The sequence below is a fragment of the Grammomys surdaster genome, unplaced genomic scaffold (genome assembly GCF_004785775.1).
Source record: "Grammomys surdaster isolate TR1022 unplaced genomic scaffold, NIH_TR_1.0 341, whole genome shotgun sequence".
NCBI classification, from domain to species: Eukaryota; Metazoa; Chordata; class Mammalia; order Rodentia; family Muridae; genus Grammomys; species Grammomys surdaster.
Window position 1 is genome coordinate 983,169 of NW_021604760.1, and position 14,598 is coordinate 997,766.

Genomic DNA, 14,598 nt, shown 5'->3' on the forward strand with positions numbered 1-14,598 from the left:
GCAACTAGGAACCTGGTACTGTGGAAAGGGTGTGCATTCTAACTCAGAAGGAAGGCCACAAAAGGCTTCCTAGCAGGCTTGGCAACGAGTGAACCAAGGACAGAGTTGGGGTTGGGAAATGGGGAGATGAGAAAAGAGCTAAACATCCTAGAGTAGAGCAAAGCATCCTAGAAATATTGAGATTAACACAATACCACTTGAAGAAAGGAGCTAGACACTGGGGGTTTTCTAGCAGCAGCGGGAGAGGATGCTGAAGACAAAGGCCGTGGGCTTCAAGGAGCCACTAAGTAACTTTGAGCAAGGAGTGGCATTTTCATAGTTTTACTGTAGTGCTCCACAGGATGGGTTTAACACAAGAACTCTTTTCTTTCTCTCTCATGGATTCATTGACTAAATGAAATAGCAGCTCACATATTTTTTATTTGTAAATATTTTAATGGTTCATATATACATAAATATATATAAAGGTTCAAATACTTAGTCCCCAGTTGGTGGAACTCTTTGGGAAGGATTTAGGAGGTGTGGCCTTATTGGAGTAGGTGTGTTGTTGGGAGCCAGCTTTGAGTTTTCAATAGACCACCATTTTCAGTGTACCTTCTGCCTCCTGCTTGTGGGTGAGACTTGAGATCTCAGTTGCTGTTCTATTACTAGCCACCAAGCCTTCAGTCTGCCGCCATAGACTCTAACCCTCTGGAACCATGATCCCATTAAACTATTTCCTTTATAAGTTGCCTTGGTCATGACATCTTATTTACAACAATGAAAAGTAATTAATATAATATTGAAATTTCTACATCAAAATATGATGTAGGTTTTTATTTAAAATAAAATATACCCTGTAAAATAAAAGCTGGGCATAGTGGTACATGTCTTTAATCCCAGCACTCAAAAGTCAGAGGCAGACAGTTCTCTGTGAGTTCAAGGCCAGCCTAGTCTACAGAGTGAGTTCCAGGATAGCCAGGGCTATACAGAGAAACCTTATCTCAAAAAACAAACAAACAAAAAACAAATAAATAGCAAACCATATCCAGAGCTATGGTCAGATTATATAATGAACATCAAAAAGGAAGTATTAATTAGTAGCTTAAAGAAGTTTATGTGGGCTTATAGTTCCACACAAGTACAGTCACTTTTATTTATTTTATTATTTGAGGCAGATCTTTCTATATAGCCCTGGCTGTCTTGGAACTCACTATGTCTACCAGGCTGGCCTCAAACTCACAGAGATTCATTCACTTGCCTCAGCCTCCTGAGTGCTGAGAGTGAAGGCAGGCATGACCAAGCATGGTTGGCTGTAGTCCTTAATGTCAGGAAAGCGTGGCAACAAGCAGCAGGATCAGGAAGCTGAGAAATCACATCTCCACTGCAATAAAAAGTAAAGACAGCAAGCAGGAAGCAGGGCAAGGCTATAAGTGATGAAAGTCCACTTGCAATGTGTACTCCTGCACAGACTACACTTATCTATAGTCTCCTAAAGAAGAACCAAACTGGACATGAGAGTGTTCAAATATATGGTCCTATGGGGGACTTTTCTCATTCAAACCACAAAAAACCCCTATTCCTTTATCCTAAAATGAAATGCTATTTTTCCATGGTCTTGGTGGCCTCTTGAGTAGATGAAGTAAGAAGGCTATTTTTATTTCACTGAAGTCTTGACATTTTCTAAAAACAGGTATCAGAGTAATAGAATTATTAAGAAATCAAATCAAAAGAACCACAGAGTGACCATCTAACTATGGCGGAGGGACTGTGCTGACTATTCTGAGAAGCACAGTATTCACTGGGTAGGGAGGCAAGGTAGGGAACATATGAAGGAGGTAGCACTGAAGGGGTTAAACCCATTTGCAGGCTACAACAACAGAGAAGGACAAAGCAGAGGACCAAAGCAGTCAGTGCTGCACTGGGAAATGGTGACTGTACATGAGATAATACGACCAGCATTGTGGGATGGGGTACTAGGTGCTAGCATGGTGCTGTGTTTCAAACGGAATGATCTCATTTGGTCCATAAAGCCTTATGAATCATCATGATGACGACTAGCATCTAATGTTCTGTGCTAAGCTTAGGCACTATGCTAAGTGTTTTCACGAACAGTTTCTCTTGACCATTTTTCAGATTAGGAAACTGAGGCTTAAAAGGTTTGAGTTTTGGCCAAAGTTTCAATGGTAAAATACAAAGTTGTCATTATTTAAAGCCAGGCCATCTCAGTAAATGACAGTACCATCCTGCCTCATGGTAGCAGCAAACTGTTGTGATAAAAATCTGTTTTCCAAAGGAAGAAACAGTTATAAAAGTGAAGCCATGAGGCTACCCTCACGTAAAGTCAGACCTAGAACTTAACCGCAAACAGCCTCAAGGATTAGAAATGGTAACGGTATAAATGTTGTTTTATCATTGACACCTGGATGACATGGACTTGAATTATTAAATGGATGACTAGGAGCAAATGAGAAAACCAGACTCCAATTAAAAGATTCTTCACTCTGCACTTACACCAGGGACTTTGCATCACACTAGCTAGCACACCCCTGTCTGTTAACAGCTTACTGCTTAATGCCCAGGCCAGACACTGAACCAACTGCTGTAAAACTAATGTGACTTCAAGAGAAAAACTTTACATGAGGAAGACACCACACTGGGCACTTTCAGAGTAATGGTCCTTTTGTGCTGATGTGCCACAACCCTGGAAAATTCTAGATTTCCTACTGTAGGGCCTATTTATACAGAGTATTGTAACTTGGCCCCACGAGTCAAGTGTCTCTAAGTGCCTAAGGAGACCCCTTGCTAACTAATATTAAAATCATGAGGTGGAAGCCTCTAAAGCAAGTGCAGAGGACCTCCCTTACTGCCATTCATTAGTCTGGTTTTCCCTTGCGCATTTAAGTCTATTCTTGACCCCAGATTTCCAACTTCAGCATCCCTAGGTTGATGAGCCATGTTAAACTCACTTCTTCAGTAAAGCATGCACATATGGATAATTCTTTCTCTGGTGCTAGGTTGTTTTTTTTTTATTGTTGTTGTTGTTTTGTTTTGTTTTCTTTTCTTTTTTGTTTTGTTTTTTTGAGACAGGGTTTCTCTGTATAGCCCTGGCTGCCCTGGAACTCACTCTGTAGACCAGGCTGGCCTCGAACCCAGAAATCTGCCTGCCTCTGCCTCCCAAGTGCTGGGATTAAAGGCATGCACCACCGCCGCCTGGCTTGTTTTGTTTTCTACGACAGGGTTTTTCTGTGTAGCCCTAGCTGTCCTGGAACTTGCTCTGCAGACAAGGCTGGCCTTGAACTCACAGATCTACCTACCTCTGCTTCCTGAGTGCTGGGATAAAAGGTATGTTCCACCATAGCCTGTTAATGCACTAGATACCTTAATGCTGGCATCCTTCCCCTCAGCCCATAGCACTGATTAGCACACATGCTCGTACCTGGCCACTCTCAGGGAAGAAAATATATATATACAAGGGCAACATGAGGATGTCAAGGTTGAAGTTAGAGACATTTTTTTAAATTATTTTGTTGACCCTGAATGTCATTTCGTCTCTCCAGTGTTGAACAACAATGTCATGTTTTCTGTTCTGTGTCTGAGGATGAAATAGAAAACTTTAAGCATACAGGTACTTCTGAACCTGGATTCAAACACACCTCCTTATTTCCTAACTTCCGGTGACCAGCGTGAATCGTCATTCTGTGCAGAGCACAAGCAGACTTTTCCTGTGTCTGACTCTCACCCCAGGTCCTACCCTGCCCTGTCTCAACCCAGTTGCTCCACCTGCCCACTAAAATCCCCGAGTTCTGAAGACTCAGCTGGAATCACTCCCCTGTGGGAACAAGTAAAGTAAGCCTCCGGTGCTGACTGTTGCTTAGGCTGTGATGGGCGTTACCTTTCTCTTTTCCCTTGCTCATCTCAGGCACAGTCGAGTCTTTCCAATATGCAGCCTCTTGCTGAGGGGAAAAGCAAGTTGAGTTTTAGCCCTTTAATACTTCTCAGCGGCAAGTGGGGACTTAATAACCATTTGTTGAATTTAGGAATGTTAGTGATTGAATGAACATATGTTAGAAAGTAGCAAATATCAGAGCTATCACAGTCTATACTTACTGTATACTGTCTGTACTTACTGTACACATCTATAGGTGTTTTGTAGCCATATTGGGTTCATGCAACCTCTTGTGTAGGTGTACAACGGTCCTTGCAAATGAGGAGGGAACCTAGACAAGCTGTCCACTTTCCTCTTCAACAACTGAAGTTGGACTTCTGTGTCAGTATTTCCAATTTAGGAACCTTTCCAACTCTCTCTGGAAGCACTGTGTCAGTGAGATTAATACCAAGACCTCAAGTTCTCCTTCATCCCCCCTGCTGTTATAGCCCTTGAGTCTTAGGCCCAGCACTGCGAGAGCCAACCCTTGCTTATTCACATGCTCAGCTGACTACTTAGTACATGGTAGGTGTTTAATTGGTGTTAAAAAAAGAGTAATCCTGATAGGAAGGAGGTGAAAGAAAAAGTCATACAGTTTTAAAGAAACAACACATTCAACTTAAATGTGATTTCTTAACGACAAAACCCCCTATCTGTCCATGCATTATTAGCCACATGAGTAAAAATAAGTTTATGTCATGCTCGGAAAGTTATTTAATCTCACAGTCCTCCCTCCTTTGATCATTTATTGATCTAACAGTTGATGAATGACTCTGGGAGCAACCAAACTCTGTGTACAACACTGCACTCACCCCAGTCCTTTCAGTGCTTCTCCATTGCCTTCCTCTTGCTGCTGGCTAGCACTGTGCTCCTGACGCTGGTCTTTTTTGTTTCCTAAGATTTATTTGTATTTATACATAGGTGTGTCTGTGTATATGTGCCATGTGTGTGAGGGTCTCCTGGAGGCTAGAAGACAGCTTCAGATCTCCTAGTGCTGCGGGCCATTGTAAGCCACCTGATGTGGGTACTAGGAATTGAACTTGGGTTCTCTGAAAGTGTAGCAAGGGCTCTTAAGCACAAAACATCTCTCCAACCCTGATTCTGGTCTTTTCTGCTACTATGAAGAAACTTTCTCCAGACTTAGTGACTACTCTGACATCAGAGTAGACCTATCTGAGAGCAGCAGTCATGCCCACTGCTGTTCTCCTTTCTAGGTTTCCTCCTGGCTTGGATGATGTCTACAGGCTGCGGCATCAATGAGTTCTTCCTCTGGAGCACCGGTGAGGTTTGTTATACATCTGATAACTGAAACAGAAGGGCATCCATTTTGGTTCGTGGGATCAAGGGTACAAACAGTGTAGAGAACTCTACCAGGTCTCTGACAGGCCCAAGGCTTTAACAACATCAAGTCTCCTCTCTGGGTTCTTTAAGAGGAAGAGTCATACGTCTGTATCTTATTTAAGATAACTGTGATAGTTTGAATGAGAAAGATAGCCATTGACTCATATATCTGAATATTTGGTCCCTGGTTGGTAGAACTGTTTAGGATGGATTCGGAGGTGAGAATGTGTTAGTGGGACTGGGCTTTTAGGTTTCAAAATCCCATGCTATTCCCAGTTAGCTCTCTGTCCCCATGCTGTGCCTCAAGACGTGAGCTCCCAGTTACGACTTCTAGCAGCATGCCTGCCTGCCTGCTGCTCTGCCCCCTCCATGGCATCATGGACTCTGACCGTCTGCAACTATAAGCCCCACGTAAACTCTTTCTTCTATAAGTTGCCTTGCTCATGGCATCTTATCATAGCAATAGAAAAGTAACTAAGACAGCCAGTATTGTTTTGAATTTCCTGTGAAACATGGCCAAAACTAATCCTCACTGATGGTGGTAATGAGCTGTGTATTTGGTTTTAAGATCTATTTCTATTTTCTGTTGCTTTGCTTTTGGTGCGTGCGTGCGTGCGTGCGTGCGTGCGTGCGTGTGTGTGTGTGTGTGTGTATGCACACACACAGACATGTGTAGTGAAAGCACTTGTGTCTCTGCATTGAGAGGCCAGAGGAAGATATTACATGTTATATGTTCCTCCCTCCCCTTTTCTATCAGGGTGGGGGCTGACATTGTGTGAACATGGCAGTTCACTGAGCCCAGATGGGACTGTTTCTGCTGAGCTGGCTAGCCAGTGGACATTTGAGATCTACTTGTATCCCTCTCCACCCTCAAATATAACTTGAGGGTCACAGGCATGCATAGTCACACACAGCCTTTATGTGGGTCCTGGGGACCTGAACTCTGTCCTTTTGCTGCCACAGCAAGTGTTCTTCCTCAAGGTCCCTTTCCACTCTGGTCTTGGAGAGTCCTTCAACGTCCTTCATAGCTAAATCTTAATTATTATTCAAGGAACACATTTACTCATTCATAAAATGTTTACTGAGTGCTTAGTATATGCCCAGGGGCAGGTTCTGGGGTAGAGCCAACATGAATGAGAATCTGTTTTTGCACTCAAAGAGCTCATTGTCTAGCAGGGGAGACAGGTATATAAAGTAATCAAAGCGCACACCCAAGAAATGCTTTCGTGAAATCCAGGAGCCTTGAAGCACAATGAGAGGCAGATCTTCCGCTGGTTCTTTAAGAGTAACTAGTGCTTTGGCAAGTGGAAAGGGTTAGTGGAAGACTCCAGACCGAAGGAGGTGGCTCACAGAATGGATCAATGACACAAAGCATTTTACTCATCAAGTGGGGGCGGGGGTAGGGGAGATGTTTCCTATGCATATAAGTAAGATGCTCAGGACCTTTTATACTTACTCAAATATCTGCACTTTTTCATCTATTCACAAACATACTTCATTACATGCCTATATCTATTTACTTATTTTTACTTTTAAAAACAAGATTCATTTATTTATGTATATGAGTATACTCTCTTCAGACACATCAGAAGAGGGCATCAGATCCTATTACAGATGGTTGTGAGCCACCATGTGGTTGCTAGGAATTGAACTCAGGACCTCTGGAGGAGCAGTCAGTGCTCTTAACCTCTGAGCCATCTCTCCAGCTCTATTTTTACTTTTTTTTTTTGAGACAGGGTCTCACTATGTAGCTTAGATTGGCCTCAAATTCATGGTTCTTCTGTTTCAGCCTCACAAGGGCTAGGATTTTAAGTGTATGCCACCATACCTGGATATGCCTATATCGTCTAAAGACACTATATGCTATATGTTTGGGTATAAATACACACAGACCTATAAACATATAATGTCATATGTGCTCTATGTATGAGCATACAAGCATGTATGCTTTCTTCATTTCCCCCCCTTTTGATATTATATTAAACTAGCTCGTTAAATAAAAGAAAGATGATCAGAAAGCAAGGAAATCAAATTTCCTGGATCACATTTGGAAATCCAGACTATGCAATAGCATATACCTATGGGGAAATGATTGAAAAATGAACCGCAGGGATATAGCTCTGTACAAGGACACTCCTCCACCAGGAAAAGCCTAAATGGACCTTGAAGGCTCAAGTTCCTTTCTGGAAAGCTATTAAAGAACGTGTCCCATACTAGTTAGGATTTCAGCTGTAAGTAAGACACGGGTAATAGGGCTGGAGAGATGGCTCAGCCGTTAAAGGCTAGGCTCACAACCAAAAAAGCTGTAGGGAATAAAGGAGATTTTTCACTGAGCAGAGGCAGCTCGCATCTATCAATTTGCAAAATGACGGTCCGTCCGAAATTCCTTTCACGTCAGCCAATGGTGCTCAGAGAGGAAAAGGGAATCAATTTCATATAACGCTGTTAGAGTTTCTCCAGGAAGGCCGTTGCCAATGGCTGCATTCCTCCCTTCTGTAAGCCTGCTGCTCCATCTCAGAGGACTGCGGGACTCCACCCTCTGGATGTGAAAAGTCTGTTGCTCTCTTGAATGGTCAGCATCAGCAGCGGGCATTACCTACAGGAGACCTGCACAAGACTGGGCCTTTGACTTTTCATCATAAAGAGGGGAGGGGCTAACAAAGCCAAGGGTTTAAATAGTTAAGGGTTACTAAATGTGAGTGGCTTACAAGGCCCCCTCAAGATGTGTAGGCAGTTAATGGATGCTAGGAGAGATTTTTTTTCTTCAGTGGTATAGCCACCTATGAGTTGTTCATGTTCATATAAGTAATCCCTCACTTATGCTACTGTAGGTGACTCCGACTGAACTTATTCCTTCACTAAACTACACTTAGGTAGAATCATTTCTTTGTGTCTACCAGTGGTACCCTATCTGGGGTGAGTAGACCCGGTTCACTTCTCCTTAAAAAGAAAGATCATACAACATTCATGTTCAAGGTAACCAACGTCCCATCCTGCCCCCATGTTTGGTTCAACTACTCAACTAGCCCTCTGATGGGCTAAGGTAAGGTGACCTTGGGACAGATGTAGCATCACATGCAAGGTCACGGAAGAGAAACAATCCCTTTATACTCAGTTTCTGGGAAACAATTACAATATTTTCTTTTAGCAGGTAGTGGTGTTGCAAGCCTTTAATCCTAGCACATGGGAGGCAGAGGCGGGTGGATTTCTCTGAGTTCAGTGCTAGCCTTGTTTACAAATCAAATTCCAGGACAGCCAAGGCTACACAGAGAGACCTTGTCTTGAAAAAACAAACAACATTTTCTTCTTTAAAACACTCCCCCTGGTATTTTTCTTCTTGTTTTCCTAATTTTCTGTGACCACTGCGGCCTCACAGAAAGGGATACAAAAGTCCCCTTGGTGAGGAGGAGTTTGTGGTGTGGGAAGTTCACAGGCAAAGGAGATAGAATCTGTTGGAACCAAAAAGGTGGGCCTGGAAGAAGGTGAGCACTTGAGGGGAAGGAGCAAGTGTGCTTTGTGTCTATAGCCTGGAGCCCCAGGGGCTGGAGGAGCAGAATTGCAGGGTGACAGCAGGTGGCTTCGGAGAAACAAAAGGTCTTGTCCTTGTTTCTCAGATGTGGATACAATACCACTGAAAGCAAGGAAGAGGAGGCAGAGTGCCAGGCAAGGGGGGGAGGGGGAGACACAGAGACTCTTCTGTTGTCATTAGCCTGGATTGACAAGGGAAGAATTCTCAGACTTTCTATGTTCCTAGAAAAGACTGTAGGAGAGAAAAGAATATGAGGTATGTCAACTAACTCCCCCAAAACTTGGTGAGTCATCCCAACTGGGAGGAGTCAGAGGTGCCCTGGCTCTGCCTCTGTCGAATTCTTAATACCTAGAGGTTAAGAAGGGAGGTTTCCAGGGGCCCTTGTACTGAGCCACTTGAAGGAAACTGGCAGCCAGGTACCTCCCCAGTCACACAAATGTGCACACATCAGGCCATCAGCAGCTGAAGCCATCACCAATTAAAACAGATTTTTTTCTTTTTAAAGTTGGAACCAGTAGCAGAGGCTGTGAGTCAGAGACAAGGTCAGAGTAGCCATGTAGCATCACAGGTTGGCAAGGCACCACAGGTCCAGATGGAGACCGGTCACTCTCCAAATCCTAGGACACCAGTCAGTGCTGACCTTGGGAGAAGGAGGAAAGGAAGCTAGATCTGACAGGTGAGTGTCGCAGAGAGGAAAAGTTCAGGCTAAACTGACTAATTGGAGGTGCTGTTGCTTGATGTATTCAGATAACATGCTTTGCCTTTTGCCCAGTGGGATGGAAGTGTTACCAGAGAACTACAAGTTCATCAAACAAAGTTTTAAGCTCCATATGCCCCATGTAATTTCAATTTTGCACTATACAATACTTGAACCAACTACACTTACTAATAGGGTTGGCACAGACCACCATACACAGACATACAACCTTTTCTTTTCTTTTTTTTGACATGTGGTCTCACTATTGTCAAGGCTGGTCTCAAACTTGTGGGCCCAAGTAATCGCATCACCTTAGTCTCTTGAGTAGCTGAGAGTCTAAAGCATATACCATTATACCTTGGTTGATATAATAATCTTAAGAAATTATTTAGATGAATCAATGATCTGTAATTTACATTGACCTAAAATGATGATCAAATTTACTAGTCTACTAGGAGATTCAATAGGATTTTTTTTTGATTAGGCAAATGTTAATAAAAACCTCGAAGAATAAACGAATTATTGGTAGTCTATACTTGGACTCAATTCTTTTATTTACATGTGCCTTAATTCCACTTCAAAGATCTGCTTGTCAACTAGGGGGAACTTTATTTTTGTGTCCTTCACTTGCTCTGAAGAATTTCCTCTGCTGTGAGTTGCCTGTCACCAGCTGACCCTTTTGATCTGTGAATCACACACTTAGCAATGCTGACAAGTCTTAATTAGTAAAGATAAATAATTCTTACCACAAGGAACATCTGAGCCCAACTTATCACTGTCTGTATGCGGTGTTATAGTTCTTTAGAAACCTTTTGACCTGTTATCTCTTCTCAGGTTAGCAACTCGAGATCTCCTTAGAATTCTCTCTAATCAAGTCTTTGCAGTTACCACTTTACAGATAGCACAAGCCACAGATAAGTAGGGTTTACAAAAAAAAAAAAAAAAGAGTTTCGTGTCTACTCTGTACCTATCCTTTCCCTTTCCAAAATGGTCAATGACCTTCACTTTGCAAACACTAAAGGTAAATGTTCAGCTTTTAATTGACCTTTCAATACCACCCAAAACGTTTCCTGTTTTTCTTCACTTGGTTTTGTGTTACCGACTGTTGACACTTTCTGATTTAAAGTCCTCTCCTCTTGTATGCTGGATTCTCTGCTTTTGCTTCTTCTTGAATCCTGGCATGTTGAAGAGCCTCAGGTCTTAGTGCCCTGCATTTATTTATATATTTATTTGTTTGTTTGTTTGTTTGTTTATTCCTTTCTTTCTTCCTTTCTTCCCTTAGTTCTTTTTCTCCTCCTCTCTCTGTCTCTCTCCCCTAAGTATCTTGATTCTCTTCCTATCTCCTAGCCTATGGGAACCTGGAAGTCCCATCTCTTTCTTTTCACCTAGTCATTGGCCACTGGCATCTTTATTGACAGATCAAAAACCAATTTGGGGGTGGGAGAGGACCTTCAGCATCAGTAAACACGGATTCCTGATCAAAGCATCAGAACCACTCCCTTACAACTTTACGTAGGGTCAAGCCTTTAGCCACTGTTCTGTAAGTGCTAAATTCATATCTTCATCTCCAGCTTCTATCATTAATATTATCCAAATCTACTGCTTTAGTTAAGGGTTCTATTATTGTGATGAAACACCATGACCAAAAACTAAGTTGGGGCAGAAAGGGTTTAATTTGGTTTCTACTTTGCTTACTGGATTGCTCCTCATGGCTTGCTCAGCCTGCTTTCTTATAGAACCCAGGACCACCAGTGCAGGGATGGCACCACCCTCCATGGACTGTGCCCTCTCACATTGGTCAGTAATTGAGAAAATCCCTTACAGCTGGATCTCATAGAGGCATTTTCTCAATTGAGGCTCCTTTCTGATGACTCTAATTTGTGTCAAGTTGACACACAAAGCCAGTCAGTACAGCTACTTAGACATTCAATAGGTATCTCAAACTAAACACTTACTTTTTAGTAAGTCTTTCTGGTTCCCGAATATCCTCTCAATTTGGGACCTAATGATAGCTCTCCTAATTTGGCTTCTGTTGCTGAGATAAAGACTATGACAAAAAACAACTTAAGGAAGGGGAAGATTTATTTGATTTACAAGTCCCAGTAACAGTCCATCGTTGAGGGAAGCCAAGGCAGGAACTTAAGCAGAGACAGAGACCACAGAGGAATGCTGTTTACTGGCTTGCTTCCCATGGCTTGCCCTGTTTGCTTTCTTATACAACCCAGGGTACCATTTGCCCAAAAGTGGAATCATCCACAGTGGGCTAGACGCTCCTACATCAGTCATTAACCAAGAAGATGCCTCACTGACTTGCCTACAGGCCAATCTGATGGAGGTATTTTCTGGATTGAAGTTCTGTCTTCCCAGATGTCTCAGGCTGTGTTAACACCAGCACAGTAGCCTTTATTCCTCATTCTTCTCATGCCTTGCTTCTAGCTTGGCTACTTCTTCTGGCTACAACCTTAAGTTGCCATTGACTCACTGGCTTCATCTTGCTCTGAGCCACTAGAGACTTGTAGTCTTTGCCCAGTTGTCAGGTTCTGTCCTGTGTTTGCTGGTTTTGCTTCAGTAAGCACTACTTAGCTCCAGCTTGCGAAAACCACAACAGACCCTTTGTTCTACAAGGCTGTTTGCCTGTGATCCCTTGTTACTGTCTTAGATTCATTTGTTTATCTATATATTTATTAGATTAATTTACTTATTCTAACATTTATTTATTGTGTGTATCTGAGTTTATCGTTACTTCACAGTTGTAATTTTGCTACTCTTATGAATCATACAGTAAATATCAGTGTTTTCCAATGGTCTTAGGAGACCCCTGTGAAAGGATTGTTTGACCCCTGTGGTGGTTTGAATATGCTTTCCCATGGGAAGTAACACATTAAGAGGTATGTTTTTTCTTGGAGAAAGTGTGTCATTTTGTGGGGAGGCTTTGCGACACTCCTAGCTGCCTAGAGGTCAATCTTCTCCTGGAGGCCTGCAGATCAACATGTTGAACTCTCAGCTCCTCCTGCACCAGGCCTGCTTGAAAAGGCCTTGTTCCTACCTTGAAGATAATAGATTGAACCTCTGAACCTGCAAGCTACCCCCAATTAAATGTTGTCCTTGTAAGAGTTGCCTTGTTCATGGTATCTGTTCATGGAAACCTAAACTAAGACAACCTCTACAGGGGTTGCAGCCCATAGGTTGAGAACCACTGCACTGAACCATCTCTCCAGTCCTATGGCTTAGTTTTAATGAAAGTCTCATGTCTTTAAATTATGGCCCCTATACTTATTCTCCTGTAATACAGTCTGTTCATTCCATGGCTGGTGGAGTACACACCATCAGAGGAGACTTGTCAAGTATTCCCTATTGTCTTTGAGGAGATTATCATCCAATTTTGGCTGAGAGTTTATACAACACTTGATTGGCCTCAGCTGCTTAAAGCATGTTTTGGGAAAGATTTCGAGTCCTTAAACTCAGAAGAAAAGAATTCTCTTATAAGTTGGCAATGGGTACCTTTGGTGGTTTGAATAGGTGTGGCCCCATAGACTCATGTGCTTGAATACTTGGCCCATAAGCAGCGGCACTTTTAGGAGGTGTGATTTTGTTGGAGGAAGTGTGTCACTGTGGAGGTGGGCTTTGAGGTCTGATATATGCTCAAGCTACACACAATTTGGCACACAGTTACCTTCAGCTGTCTTGGATCAAGATGTAGAACTCTTGGCTCTTCTAGCACCACGTTTGCTTGTACCCTGGCATGCTTCCCACCATAATGATAATGGACTAAACCTCCGAAACTGTAAGCCAGCCTCAATTAAATGTTTTTCTTTATAACATAGTGTCTTTTCACAGCAATAAAATCCTAACAACATCATATCCATGTTGGCAAAACCTTGCTTCGTGTGTTGGCCATGCAGCTGGTTTGTGCCAAGGTGGCCTGCTGGAAAAGGAAGGCCATAGGGGGCAGTTTATGTTCAGGAAACAAGGTGCTGTTTTATATATTTGGTATGAGTCAGCTAAAACATGGGTATCCTGGGACTATGAGTCAGCACAAAATAGCTAACACTAGACATCCAAGGAACCCCAAATCAAATCAGTGATGTAATCCTTTATCTATTTTCAGCTAGATGCCACTTTTGTGTGAGTTTTTTCTGAATAAGACCCTGAGGGGAGAAACAGCCTTAATTAGAGGCAGAGTCTTTGTCTTTAGCAGTTGATCTGTGTGTGTCCGTCCATGAGCCTGTGAACTTACTTTGTGTAGCCTGTGGACAGTCTACATGTATGTTTGCACCTGCTTATGTGTGGCTCGCGTGCCAGCATATTCCTAGGAGCTTGCTGGAGGCTGCCTGCCTAGTAGTAGCCTGAGTGCCGATGAATAAAACATGTCTTGTCTGCCTATGGCTTCTCAAAAATTTCTGTGACCTCCTGGCCTCCTGCGACTATCCTGGCATCAGAGCTTGGACCTCATACCTCCTGGGTTCTGGAGACATGTGCACTGGTGGACTGTGAGATCCGTGCCTGCTTAGCATTTCATAGCAAGCAGTTCTCCAAGGATTGCAGTGAGTCGAGTTTCTTCTGGTTTTCAGAAAACAGTAGTCTGTCATTTGTTTTTATTTGCAGGTTTGTAGGCTGTATTTTTAGCCAAAATTTTAAGGGAATGTATCTTATCTACGTCTGGTCACCACAGACAGAATGTTTCCTGGTCTGGCATACAGGGACGATGTGAACATTCTGGTCACATCCAGCCACGAGAGAGTGACTGTCTCAGCAGCAGCTATGTCTTCTTTGTTTCTCTGTTCTCTTAGTTTCTTGCCTCCCCACATTTCCTCCTAGAGTTATTTCTTCTTGATGTACAGGCAGAATGGTCAACAAATGCTTCACTGAAAATGGATTTCTGCCTTTGAATTGGAGCACTAACCCCACTGGTGTTCTTAATATGGTTTGTGCTGAGCCCTCTGATGGCCACCAAGCCTTTAAGAAACCTGAAAAGAAGAAAAAGAAGAAGAATCCCACAAAATCTTTCCGATGGAACATTCGACTCATAGCAAGAACAATGCAAAAGGCTCCGAGTCATATTCTTGCAGTCACTAAGTTTAGTCAACAGTCCCCTGCTTTCCTAGTTTTAAAATGCCCAAAATG